General features: G+C 45.7%; 1 protein-coding gene across 1 annotated transcript in view; it reads left to right on the forward strand.

Annotated features, from left to right (window-relative positions):
- The window catches only part of OTUD7A (OTU deubiquitinase 7A), a 681,211-nt gene that overhangs the window by 646,056 nt on the left and 20,579 nt on the right, over positions 1–14,576 (forward strand). The window lies entirely within an intron of this gene.

Below are 14,576 nucleotides of genomic sequence, written 5' to 3' on the forward strand. Positions count from 1 at the left end.
TATGAGATAAAATACCTCCCACCATACATCATGAGGATACTGCAAGTCACAGAGGAATTTGTTGACCAAATAGAGTAATGAGTTGCTTCATGTGGTCCTAAAGCGCTGATGTGATTTTCAATATTTTTTTTAAAGGTAAATCAGCTTCATTGAGAATTAACACTGGCAAAAAAGAGTAATAATAAATGCTTATATCCAAAAAGCAATAATCATACGAAACTCTCAATAAGAAAAGAAGCTGTTTAACATTTTCCAACTTTGGGTTAATATGGGCAGGAGGAAAAAGGGGGAAGGAGGAAAAGGAAGAATATCAAAATTGTAGCCCAAGTCACAACAATATAGAATATAAATGTTAAAGATCATAGAGTGAAACAAGGAGATCACCGCATGCGTGCGGCAGCTTTTTTCGCGCTGTGCGGCGTTTTGCGAAAAACCGCATTACATGACGAGCTGAGCTCGTCATGAGCATGCGAGCGGCGCAACTCATGACGAGCTCAGCTCGTCATGAGTGTGGAAGGGGTTAACGAATGCATATGTAGAGAATAAAACATCTTAAGGTGTTTTAACATTTTCAGAGGAAAAACAATTAGTGTTTTTGTTAGCAACAGAGTCTAAAAATTAAGTTAGTGGCAACCAATATAACTCTCTATTAACTTATGGAGCAGACAATGAAGCGAAAGCTGTGTCAGGCCGTGTATTATATATCAGAAGAACATTTTCAATTAGGTATAATTTGTTGTAACACTAAAGCCAACATGAGATACTACATATTATTATAAATATCTGAGCCAGTATCTTCAGATAAACTTCCTATGAATAGTGTTAAAGGAGAGAGTGAGGAATGCAAGTGAAAGATTGTTGTGAGTTGAGATCAAATCTTTTTCCAAAAATATACTGTGGGAAGGCAATGCCATTACAAGTGAGTAAGATCACAATTAGTATGATTACATGACCAGCCTTGATTGTTAGTATTATTGGCTAGTTTAACAAGGTTGGTGTGAGTAAGATACAGTCTGTGATGACTGAGTAGTAGAACCTGTTCTAGAGATCTCATGGATTTTATCCCATATTTTGCTACAGGGAGTGATAGGCCAGGTAAAGCCCAAATCTGATTCCCAATTAAGCATATCCTTAGTTTTAGTTCTAGATAGATTTTGGAGAGTGATGCTATTTATACATAGGAGGTGCTTTAGGAAGAGAGGTTAAAATAGTACAAAGAGAAGACTGCATTGTAGAAGGAGTCAGAGTTTCTGATAAAGAATAATTAACTTCCAAACTAATGTTTGTGAGGAGAAGATATTTAGGTAAGAAGGAACTGGCCACTTAAACAATTATTGGAAGTGTGAAAAAGAATGAGGTTCATTATCAGAAAATAAATCTCTGGGCCATAATATACCCTTTTGTATCTAAAATTTATAAAATAATTGTTTTTTGTTTATAGTAATGAGACTAGTATATCAAAGTGGATATTATAAGAAATAGTCTCAAGTCAATGTGTGTGGCTCCATAAAAAGGTTTTACTGAAGTGCAAGTCTGCTTGAAAAGGGGTGAAGATGTGATATTAGTGTTAGAGGAGAAGGAAAGAATCTTTATGGGAGAGAAGGGTGAAAGTAAGGAGCAGTCGATATCCAGCCATTAAGGCAGAAATTAACATTGTAATGGAGAAATCCATTCGAATACTTGTCTTAAGCGGAAGGCTTTATGATATAACTGTAAATCTGGAAAATGAACACCACCCTCCTGCTTTGTCTTTCAGGGCTTTGTAAAAAACACAAATCTGGATTATTTTTATTACTACAAAGACATTTAGAAAGTATTGAATTGCTGGCCAGGCACCTCCCCCTCTGTCGCACAGCTCCTCCTTGCTGCGCCAGTGCTCCTGCTGCTGCTCAGTGGTGCTGTGAGGCGTGGATTCGATCCCACGGTGCCTGACTGCCGCCCGCCTTTCTGTTCTCCCTGCTGCCCAGTGTTGCCCCTTTCCGTTGTGTAATGTCCTGTTTTGTGCCCTGTTTTTTTCTCTTTTCCCTTTGCCTTTCCCCCCCCTCTCCCGTTTCCTCTCCCCACTCCTCCCCCTTTTCTTTCTGTAAACCCCTGCCTGTTCCAGCCGCTGCTTCCCGGCGGCCCCGCCCTCCTCGTCGCCCATTTGCCGCCCGCTCCCGCCTCCCAGCTACTCCTCCCTCCCTCCCTGCCTTATCATGGAGGCCGCTACATGGCCGCGCCGCTGGCACGCCTAAGGCAAGCCCGTCTGCACCCGTCCGAGCCTGGACTGCGCCCAGCACCAGAACCCATGGACGCCACGGAACACCACGACACCAGAATCCACTACCACACCAGCACCCTCCACGCACTCAACGCCGGCCGAAACCACACCTGCTTCAAACAGCCCCGAGACGGACCCAGGGACCCTTCTCCTGCCGCACCTGCAGCTTCATCTGCGACAGAACCACCAAACCTCCAAGGACTGGACCCAACCACCTCCGCTGCATACTCCTCAACACCCGCTCCGCACGCAAACACGCCGTCGAGCTCTGGGATCTGACCGACACCTTCGCCCCAGACGTGGCCTTCCTGACCAAGACCTGGAGGAACGACTCCTCGGTGCCCAACATCGCCATAGCCATCGCGGACGGCTACAAGATCACCCGCAGGGATAGCGCCAACTGAATTAGAGGAGGAATAGCCATCGCCCACAAGTCCACACCCAAGGTCATCACCCACGCAGATGACACCCTCAACACAGCCGAACACCTGCACTTCCGGATCCACCAGGGCCGGACTGGGAACTGAAAGCAGCCCTGGCAAATTTTTTCAGACCAGCCCCCGTACGGCATGAAGCTAGCCAGCCCCCGTGTGGCGCGTAGCGAGCGAGCGCAGCGAGCGAGCGCAGCGAGCGAGCCGGACTATCACTAGGGGGGTTTGGGGGGATTTTCCCCCCGAGAAATTTTTGGAAAACGACAGACCAAAATGGTGAATTTTACAGCACATTTTCATCACATATTCAAATTGGGTGGTCAAATTACAAGGGGAATAGTTGACTGGCACTCCAGAAAAGTAGGGAGTTTCCCTTTGCTCTTGAAGCCAGGGAAAGTGCGATCATACTAATAATAGGCTGGTATAAATTGAGACCGAAGTAGCTGTGGGATTGTGTCTTATCAAATGTTTTTGACAAGGGTATTGGGGAAAGTGGTGGCGAAATTCGGAAAGGCCACAGTGAACAGAGCCTGTATTCCAAATATCTACCAATTTGAACATTCAGGAGGAGAATCAGCAGACAAGCAGAATGGTGGGGCAGGCAAATGGTATGCTCGCGGTAGACCCAATGCAATGTGACTAATCTGAAAATGTTTGAACGAAGGGCTCTAGCTTACATTCTAGTGCTGGAAAGAGTAAGGTGCATACAAAACATGAAGTTCATGGGGTCTTTATTAGGGGATTGCTCACAATGGGACTACTTTCTATGCACTATTGTTGACATGCTGTTACAAGTTGCACCCGAGTTGTAGAATAGGCGGTTGTTGGTTGTCTGTGTGTCTGTAAGGGGGCGTTTTTTTGTGGTTAGGTTTAGAGGATGCCAGGAGTTGTGGGCAAAGAAAGGTCCAGGGTGATTATAACAGGTGTGGATATCATGTGGGGGCATCATGTTTGGCCAAGGGAGATGGAAAGTAGGGATCAGGTCAGTGGCAATAGGGATACATGGAAGACCGTTACACATAATGTCAAGGGTACGAATAGCTAGCTACACAAAAAGGCACAAGGGTGCACTATTACCAGAAAACAAAAGGAATCGTAATCCCAGTGTTACAAGAGAAGAACATACCTCTAGCAGAAATAGATAAAGTGCGCAAAGAATGGGAACATTTAGTGCATGTTGGGGCTGTCTCTAGTTAAGCATATGGTGTACTTACATGATGTGGCTGCCCTAGTTTCGCTGCTGATGAGAGAGGATAAGGTAGACACAAAGGGGAGATATCTACTGGGACGCTAGGCGGTCAGGAAATATGTGTCATTAAATTGTATGTGCTGAATGTAGATGCTAGCATTTTTGGGAATCAATTCTAGATTATACTGTTTTATATAGCAAAACTGGTGTAGGTGGGGAATACAAGTTTTGTTCTGGACAGACATGGGGCTGGATTCCACCAAGAGACAGCGCTAAGCCATGGGTGGTGACAGTGACTCAGTAGGGAGAGACCCTCTCGAGTACAACATGTTCAACAGTAGGGGAGCACATCCAAGGACCAACTTCGGGTTCAAGAAATAGTCTTAAGCAGAACTCTGGGAGGCACACTCTGAAAATTAAATCGGTGACTCCGTATGCTCCACTGAACTCTGGGATAGAGGCTGAAGCTGTGAAGCAAGATGCAAAACAAAATGTGCTGAAGCCAGAGCCCAGGTGTGGAGAGCAAGTAGGTGGGCACGAGCACGGAGTGCAATGGGGGAGGAGACCAAAACGAACAGACCACAACCACAGCAACCACAGTAATGGCATCATAATGGCCAGCAGCGGCCCATATCATGAATGTGTTCTGTGCCATGCAGGAAAGGAATAGAGCCACACAACATTTGTTTTCAAAACATGCTGTCCACAGGGCATGCACTAACTGTGTAACTCTGGAAGTTAGAGAGGTAACCACCGCTTTATTTCTGAGATACGGTGCATTGCAGTGAATGGGCTTACTAAGAGAATACCTAGCTAGTACATTCACTGTAGACAGCGAAGTAATGTTAAAAATTGGTATATGGTTCCTTTTAACAAGTTTATGATAGTGGATTGCTGACTTTTCTAGAAGCATTCACCTCCAGGATGTGACTTGTCATGTGACTTGTGAACATTTGTGTGGGGTGAGTTGGCATGTCCAGGGTGTACCACCATCCATAGAAAGTGGCGGACAAGAAGGCACCTAGGTCCATTTACAACTCACCCATGCTGTTGGTTGTCAGCACACGTGTTGTGATGGTGGTTGCAGAATCATGAATGACAGTTATGTAATGTGGAGTAATCAACCAGTGGCTGAGGGGGGGTGGCCTATTCACCCTGAATATCGATGGTAGAAGCTTTGCAAGACAGCTAAAAATGCCTCTGCCTAACCTAAAAATACACTGCATCATATAAATCACAACTATGAGACGAAGCCTTGACATTCATGATAAACCTGACTAGTATACATGATGAGAGCGCGGCTTAGCTACTGATCCACGCTGATTGGCCATCCTCAGGCAGAGTGATCACACATGGCAGGCATCAACGGACACACTTAATAGCCTGCTGGCCTTAATACCCAGAAATGCTTACATGTCATGAAGAGGGCTGGCTTATGAGACCCAGCCTTCCTGTGGCTTTAGCATGATCCCCATCTGCGGATACGGAGGGGCCCTGAGAACGTTTTCAACAAATTCTCACTGTTAACAACGCATACAATAACATAATAACTCTACAAATATATGTATAACATTTTTTAAAAACATGCTGAAATAAATAATAACTCTACAAATTGGTGGTTGAACAGCGAGAAGTGGTTGGCGCTTCCTGTTTCTGAGTTGTGCTGTCTGCATCTCATGCACTAACTGGAAGTTGCCGAGTTAATATAAGTAACCACCCGTCTGGTACATAGATCGAAGTAAAATAACTCATCAATAATTTCAAAGCTCAATAAGTCGCAATTAAGCCCAGCGATTCAATACATCACAAATCTCAAAGCCAGGTTTGAGGCAAAAATGTATACATCATATTTATTCACAATATTCAACGATTCTTATGGTACATACACCTAGACTTAGGTATATACAATATCTATTCAAATGCCAACACCACAGTAACAATATTCATAACAATGTATGTACACCCTGGAGAGACCCAGGCTCAACCCCCCAAATACCACAGTCAAACTATCAATCACACTACAAACATTCCATTCAAATCACACATATAAATATATAATGCAAATTCAATAGAATCAAGTAGAATTGTTATAAAAGAAACAAGGGCCAAAATAAGATTCCTTATATGTACGTGGGCCAACTTATTTCAAATACATGTTGTACATAGACCCTAGATCCTGTATTATATGTTGGATCACTCGGTTCATGAATGATAGGATTAATCGTGTATTCTGGTCCCTGTGTTCCAAACCAATGTAAGTTCTCTTACCCTGCTTGCCAAGTTAGTGTCTGAACCCTTGGCCGGCCAATTTTGTTCAAAACCAGGACTCATGAACCCTTCCTGTGCACAGTGCACCGGCTCAGAATAGGATCCTGAATGCTTCTTTCAGTCTCGTCCCGGGGCAGAAAAACGGACTCACTCACCTCACTCAGGCGGCAGGCCTGCTGATGCTGACTGTAAGGTGTTGTGCTACCTGAGCCAAGGGGGTATGACGGGCAAACTTTGCTCAGATTATATTATGACGGGCAAACTGCGCTCAGATTATATAGCATTTTCCCCACCAAAGTAAGGAATGGAACCCACAGACCTTGCTTGTATTACCTCTTTGAAATGGAAGTAATGTCCGGATTAGAAATGTATTTTCCATTTCTTAACGGCCAGATCCTCTATAGTGTAAAAACGGAATTTATAACACAGCCCAACTTTATTGGAAAGCATTAACACTATAAACAGAGTTATGGCGAAGGAAAGAATTTACTATCGCCGTCATGGAATTGTCAAGAAGTTCAATAAGATTTGGGGAATTCTTTTAACAATTGAACTTTGGATCTACTGATACAAAATTGGAAAAATATGTTGTTTTTTCCACAGAGTTTATATAGCGCGAACTTGACCCAAATCGGGTATCGAGCCGCGCTTTACATAGCACCAGTTGAATTACATGAGAACACATTCATTTTTGTTAGGCACGGGGAGATTAAGTGATTTGCCCAGAATCACAGGATGTTCAGTGTCACTCGAACCCAGTTCCCCGCATTCGAGGGCGACAGCCCTAGCTGTTAGGCCAACTCCTAGTAGAAAAGAAACTAAGGCTATGTGGTCGCTTGATTTAAATTGATATGTGCTATATTACCTTCTATGTTGAGGCCAATTAAAAAAAAAGAAAAACGAGTCTGCTGGAAATCCCGATTGATACAGGAATGGGATTTTATTCCCCTTAGAGATTATTCCTTTAGTGGGAATGCCTGCACATTCCATCCCCACCACCTGTGAAAGGTAACTGAAATGTAGTAGGGGAAAATGCTCGAAATAATGTCAAAATCACCGCGCACACCAATTTACGTGATTATTCCTCGTGCTCAGCACTGGCGCGTTATTGGAGAGAATTCCTGCATGCTGTTATTAACGCTCCATGCAGTATTGGTGATAATTAGGTGGAGATTTCAAACTTGGCCTGTCTATCGATGGTGCAGCAGGTGCAGTGGCACCGGGGCCAGGGCGTGTGACGAACACTTAATTATGAAAGTCTTTTAACGTCCAACCGGACATTTACCTTGCTGGTTTTCGGGCCTCTGGTCTTGGAGAGTTAGGTTTTATACCGGGTTTGCCGTCTTGAAGCCTGCTGTTGGTGGGGTCACGGGACGGGGTGGCACTGGCACTATGGCAGACACAGGGGGATCGGGGGGCTAGGCGGCGGCGCTAGCCAGCCACTGCCAGTAGCCACTGTAGGAATAAAATTATGCAGGGGCCGGCCGCTCAACTACAGTCCGTCCGTGCGCACCTCTGCTCCTCTCGTCAGTCACGCGCAGTTAATTGCCCAATGCGCATGCGGGAAATGGAATTCTGCGAGCTGCGCACAGGCACCTCCTCCTCCTCGCTCCGTCTGTTTATGTTAGGTTATCACAGGCTGTGACGGGCGGACTGAAAATTGGCCCCCAGCCACAAAACCGGCTCCCACCCCCTCCAGCCTACCGGGGGATTGCCCGGTGCCCGGCATTGCCAGTCCGGGCCTGCACCTGCTCACAACCTCCAACAACATGTACCAGGATAGGCGGTGGGCTTCTGCTTGGCAGCTGGCACAAAGGAAAGAACGCTTACAAAATAAATCTCCTCCTGAGCAATATTAGAGAAATGTATAAGAATCAATCAGTTCAAGTCATCTGTAAATTGATTGTTCAAAGGAAAGAACGCTCAAGTTGTATGTGCCAGCACCACGTGGCCAGCCCTACGGCCACTACGTCACAGTATCACTCCCTCTGCTCCACCCAACTGCAGTGACCGGCTTGTCACGTTCTAGTGTTTCCAAATACTGTGCATCCACCAGACACTCCTTGAGGGCTGGCTTCCACACACCTCACACCCATCCATCACAGGTGTCAATGGTCAGGTGACCCTTCCAATAAAAGGGGCCAGGAGTACGTGCTCTGAGCCCATTCCAGATAGTATAGCACTTCATCTGTGTGGTCATTTCTAGCTATGGGGGCCTTTGGCCCCGCCCTTACACCAACCTTCCAAGCACAGAATGTGCAGAGCTGCCCGCTCTAGGGGCCCTGACTATTCAGGGGTAAGCAGGGTAAAATTAATTATTTCCCAGAAATCACACGTTATGTATAGAAATCTCAAACTATAGTCCACTTGTCCCTGGTGTCATTTGGCATTCAGATTTCAGGCAGAGCCAGGTCAGTAAATGTGGTTTTGCGTCAAAATTGAATGGTTGTGTTGTTCCTGCCCTGTTAATCCCCTTTGCTTGGCTAATAACGGGACGGGGCTCTGTGGCATAAAGCAAATTTGCACGGTGCTAGTGTCAACTTTTGGCGCAATATAGCTTTTGTATCTGAAATGTTTATTGCTGCTTCTTTGTGTGCTGCAAAGTACCACCTTTCATCACACCATTGCGTGTGCAAAGGTATTGTCATTTCAAAACTGTGTTGTTTTAAAGTAAGGGACGAAGGTCTCAAACAGCAATGTGTGTAATGACACAGGCTACATTGCTGTTGGAAATGCACATCCCCGTTTTTGAACCTAGTAAATTCGTTTATCTCTTACACATAGAAATTCTAGTACATTTTAACTCTCCTCAAAAATAATGACCTCGAGTCCAACTATATTAATTACCCCTGGATGTACAGAAATTCTGCAATCATAAAACCTGAGGGAACACAGCCCGTATCTTTGCAAATCTCAGCCAGGAAATAAAAAAGCAAATTTTGATAGCATTTGCATTAGATAACTTACAGGGCTGAAAGGTTCATTTAGCTATGGATGCTTGCAAAGGAACATTCATCACGTGGGAACAAGGCAAATATGTCGAGCAATCATTTTTTTAGCAGAAATTGTGCTTCATTAGTCTCAGCGCCCTAAAAGCAGACTGACTCGTTTCAGCGCTCCGCACATTAGATAAATAGACGCTTCCTACATGTACTAACTTCGGCCCTACCTACCTGTTAACCCCGCGCTCCTATTCTGCTGTGCATTATCGGATTGAAATTCAATTTGGAAAAATGCAAATAACACTCACCTGGCGGCGGGCGGAAGACAGGCCACTGCAGGAAGTTGGACACTGGGACAGGCAGGGCCAGGGCTAGAAATTATTAAATTATGGGGTGGGAGAGGCCGAGGGCCTCTTGTTGTTTCAGTCTCTGGGATCTGGAATTCTGGTCACGCCGCGCGCACTTTTTATTGCGCATGTGCCACGCCAACAGCCGCGCCTGCCCCCCTCCCCCCCTCCCCCTCCTGAGGTGATTGAACTGAACTGAAGACTAGGGGCAGCCCGGGCGCGCACGCGACCCACCCACCCACTAAAATGGCACTGCTGCGCCAGCTCCAAATTTATTTATCCTGAACAGAACGCAGCTGCAGTCACAGGTGATTGCAATTCTGTTGAGATTGTTTAAATTGTGTGTTTTACCGCAAGGAGGCTCTGGAGCGAGTGACACGCACGCAGTGTTAAAAAAAACGGCACCAGCCCCACCCAGCAACAAAACCGGCCCCCGGCCAAAAAACCGGCCCCCAACCCTGGCAGCCGACCGGGGGATTGCCCGGTGCCCGGCATTGCCAGTCCGGGCCTGGGCTGGATTCCACCAAGAGACAGCGCTAAGCCATGGGTGGTGACAGTGACTCAGTAGGGAGAGACCCTCTCGAGTACAACATGTTCAACAGTAGGGGAGCACATCCAAGGACCAACTTCGGGTTCAAGAAATAGTCTTAAGCAGAACTCTGGGAGGCACACTCTGAAAATTAAATCGGTGACTCCGTATGCTCCACTGAACTCTGGGATAGAGGCTGAAGCTGTGAAGCAAGATGCAAAACAAAATGTGCTGAAGCCAGAGCCCAGGTGTGGAGAGCAAGTAGGTGGGCACGAGCACGGAGTGCAATGGGGGAGGAGACCAAAACGAACAGACCACAACCACAGCAACCACAGTAATGGCATCATAATGGCCAGCAGCGGCCCATATCATGAATGTGTTCTGTGCCATGCAGGAAAGGAATAGAGCCACACAACATTTGTTTTCAAAACATGCTGTCCACAGGGCATGCACTAACTGTGTAACTCTGGAAGTTAGAGAGGTAACCACCGCTTTATTTCTGAGATACGGTGCATTGCAGTGAATGGGCTTACTAAGAGAATACCTAGCTAGTACATTCACTGTAGACAGCGAAGTAATGTTAAAAATTGGTATATGGTTCCTTTTAACAAGTTTATGATAGTGGATTGCTGACTTTTCTAGAAGCATTCACCTCCAGGATGTGACTTGTCATGTGACTTGTGAACATTTGTGTGGGGTGAGTTGGCATGTCCAGGGTGTACCACCATCCATAGAAAGTGGCGGACAAGAAGGCACCTAGGTCCATTTACAACTCACCCATGCTGTTGGTTGTCAGCACACGTGTTGTGATGGTGGTTGCAGAATCATGAATGACAGTTATGTAATGTGGAGTAATCAACCAGTGGCTGAGGGGGGGTGGCCTATTCACCCTGAATATCGATGGTAGAAGCTTTGCAAGACAGCTAAAAATGCCTCTGCCTAACCTAAAAATACACTGCATCATATAAATCACAACTATGAGACGAAGCCTTGACATTCATGATAAACCTGACTAGTATACATGATGAGAGCGCGGCTTAGCTACTGATCCACGCTGATTGGCCATCCTCAGGCAGAGTGATCACACATGGCAGGCATCAACGGACACACTTAATAGCCTGCTGGCCTTAATACCCAGAAATGCTTACATGTCATGAAGAGGGCTGGCTTATGAGACCCAGCCTTCCTGTGGCTTTAGCATGATCCCCATCTGCGGATACGGAGGGGCCCTGAGAACGTTTTCAACAAATTCTCACTGTTAACAACGCATACAATAACATAATAACTCTACAAATATATGTATAACATTTTTTAAAAACATGCTGAAATAAATAATAACTCTACAAATTGGTGGTTGAACAGCGAGAAGTGGTTGGCGCTTCCTGTTTCTGAGTTGTGCTGTCTGCATCTCATGCACTAACTGGAAGTTGCCGAGTTAATATAAGTAACCACCCGTCTGGTACATAGATCGAAGTAAAATAACTCATCAATAATTTCAAAGCTCAATAAGTCGCAATTAAGCCCAGCGATTCAATACATCACAAATCTCAAAGCCAGGTTTGAGGCAAAAATGTATACATCATATTTATTCACAATATTCAACGATTCTTATGGTACATACACCTAGACTTAGGTATATACAATATCTATTCAAATGCCAACACCACAGTAACAATATTCATAACAATGTATGTACACCCTGGAGAGACCCAGGCTCAACCCCCCTAATACCACAGTCAAACTATCAATCACACTACAAACATTCCATTCAAATCACACATATAAATATATAATGCAAATTCAATAGAATCAAGTAGAATTGTTATAAAAGAAACAAGGGCCAAAATAAGATTCCTTATATGTACGTGGGCCAACTTATTTCAAATACATGTTGTACATAGACCCTAGATCCTGTATTATATGTTGGATCACTCGGTTCATGAATGATAGGATTAATCGTGTATTCTGGTCCCTGTGTTCCAAACCAATGTAAGTTCTCTTACCCTGCTTGCCAAGTTAGTGTCTGAACCCTTGGCCGGCCAATTTTGTTCAAAACCAGGACTCATGAACCCTTCCTGTGCACAGTGCACCGGCTCAGAATAGGATCCTGAATGCTTCTTTCAGTCTCGTCCCGGGGCAGAAAAACGGACTCACTCACCTCACTCAGGCGGCAGGCCTGCTGATGCTGACTGTAAGGTGTTGTGCTACCTGAGCCAAGGGGGTATGACGGGCAAACTTTGCTCAGATTATATTATGACGGGCAAACTGCGCTCAGATTATATAGCATTTTCCCCACCAAAGTAAGGAATGGAAAGACCCACAGTCCTTGCTTGTATTACCTCTTTGAAATGGAAGTAATGTCCGGATTAGAAATGTATTTTCCATTTCTTAACGGCCAGATCCTCTATAGTGTAAAAACGGAATTTATAACACAGCCCAACTTTATTGGAAAGCATTAACACTATAAACAGAGTTATGGCGAAGGAAAGAATTTACTATCGCCGTCATGGAATTGTCAAGAAGTTCAATAAGATTTGGGGAATTCTTTTAACAATTGAACTTTGGATCTACTGATACAAAATTGGAAAAATATGTTGTTTTTTCCACAGAGTTTATATAGCGCGAACTTGACCCAAATCGGGTATCGAGCCGCGCTTTACATAGCACCAGTTGAATTACATGAGAACACATTCATTTTTGTTAGGCACGGGGAGATTAAGTGATTTGCCCAGAATCACAGGATGTTCAGTGTCACTCGAACCCAGTTCCCCGCATTCGAGGGTGACAGCCCTAGCTGTTAGGCCAACTCCTAGTAGAAAAGAAACTAAGGCTATGTGGTCGCTTGATTTAAATTGATATGTGCTATATTACCTTCTATGTTGAGGCCAATTAAAAAAAAAGAAAAACGAGTCTGCTGGAAATCCTGATTGATACAGGAATGGGATTTTATTCCCCTTAGAGATTATTCGTTTAGTGGGAATGCCTGCACATTCCATCCCCACCACCTGTGAAAGGTAACTGAAATGTAGTAGGGGAAAATGCTCGAAATAATGTCAAAATCACCGCGCACACCAATTTACGTGATTATTCCTCGTGCTCAGCACTGGCGCGTTATTGGAGAGAATTCCTGCATGCTGTTATTAACGCTCCATGCAGTATTGGTGATAATTAGGTGGAGATTTCGAACTTGGCCTGTCTATCGATGGTGCAGCAGGTGCAGTGGCACCGGGGCCAGGGCGTGTGACGAACACTTAATTATGAAAGTCTTTTAACGTCCAACCGGACATTTACCTTGCTGGTTTTCGGGCCTCTGGTCTTGGAGAGTTAGGTTTTATACCGGGTTTGCCGTCTTGAAGCCTGCTGTTGGTGGGGTCACGGGACAGGGTGGCACTGGCACTATGGCAGACACAGGGGGATCGGGGGGCTAGGCGGCGGCGCTAGCCAGCCACTGCCAGTAGCCACTGTAGGAATAAAATTATGCAGGGGCCGGCCGCTCAACTACAGTCCGTCCGTGCGCACCTCTGCTCCTCTCGTCAGTCACGCGCAGTTAATTGCCCAATGCGCATGCGGGAAATGGAATTCTGCGCGCTGCGCACAGGCACCTCCTCCTCCTCGCTCCGTCTGTTTATGTTAGGTTATCACAGGCTGTGACGGGCGGACTGAAAATCGGCCCCCAGCCACAAAACCGGCTCCCACCCCCTCCAGCCTACCGGGGGATTGCCCGGTGCCCGGCATTGCCAGTCCGGGCCTGCACCTGCTCACAACCTCCAACAACATGTACCAGGATAGGCGGTGGGCTTCTGCTTGGCAGCTGGCACAAAGGAAAGAACGCTTACAAAATAAATCTCCTCCTGAGCAATATTAGAGAAATGTATAAGAATCAATCAGTTCAAGTCATCTGTAAATTGATTGTTCAAAGGAAAGAACGCTCAAGTTGTATGTGCCAGCACCACGTGGCCAGCCCTACGGCCACTACGTCACAGTATCACTCCCTCTGCCCCACCCAACTGCAGTGACCGGCTTGTCACGTTCTAGTGTTTCCAAATACTGTGCATCCACCAGACACTCCTTGAGGGCTGGCTTCCACACACCTCACACCCATCCATCACAGGTGTCAATGGTCAGGTGACCCTTCCAATAAAAGGGGCCAGGAGTACGTGCTCTGAGCCCATTCCAGATAGTATAGCACTTCATCTGTGTGGTCATTTCTAGCTATGGGGGCCTTTGGCCCCGCCCTTACACCAACCTTCCAAGCACAGAATGTGCAGAGCTGCCCGCTCTAGGGGCCCTGACTATTCAGGGGTAAGCAGGGTAAAATTAATTATTTCCCAGAAATCACACGTTATGTATAGAAATCTCAAACTATAGTCCACTTGTCCCTGGTGTCATTTGGCATTCAGATTTCAGGCAGAGCCAGGTCAGTAAATGTGGTTTTGCGTCAAAATTGAATGGTTGTGTTGTTCCTGCCCTGTTAATCCCCTTTGCTTGGCTAATAACGGGACGGGGCTCTGTGGCATAAAGCAAATTTGCACGGTGCTAGTGTCAACTTTTGGCGCAATATAGCTTTTGTATCTGAAATGTTTATTGCTGCTTCTTTGTGTGCTGCAAAG

Source organism: Lissotriton helveticus, chromosome 3_2 (assembly GCF_964261635.1).
Source record: "Lissotriton helveticus chromosome 3_2, aLisHel1.1, whole genome shotgun sequence".
Lineage (NCBI taxonomy): Eukaryota > Metazoa > Chordata > Amphibia > Caudata > Salamandridae > Lissotriton > Lissotriton helveticus.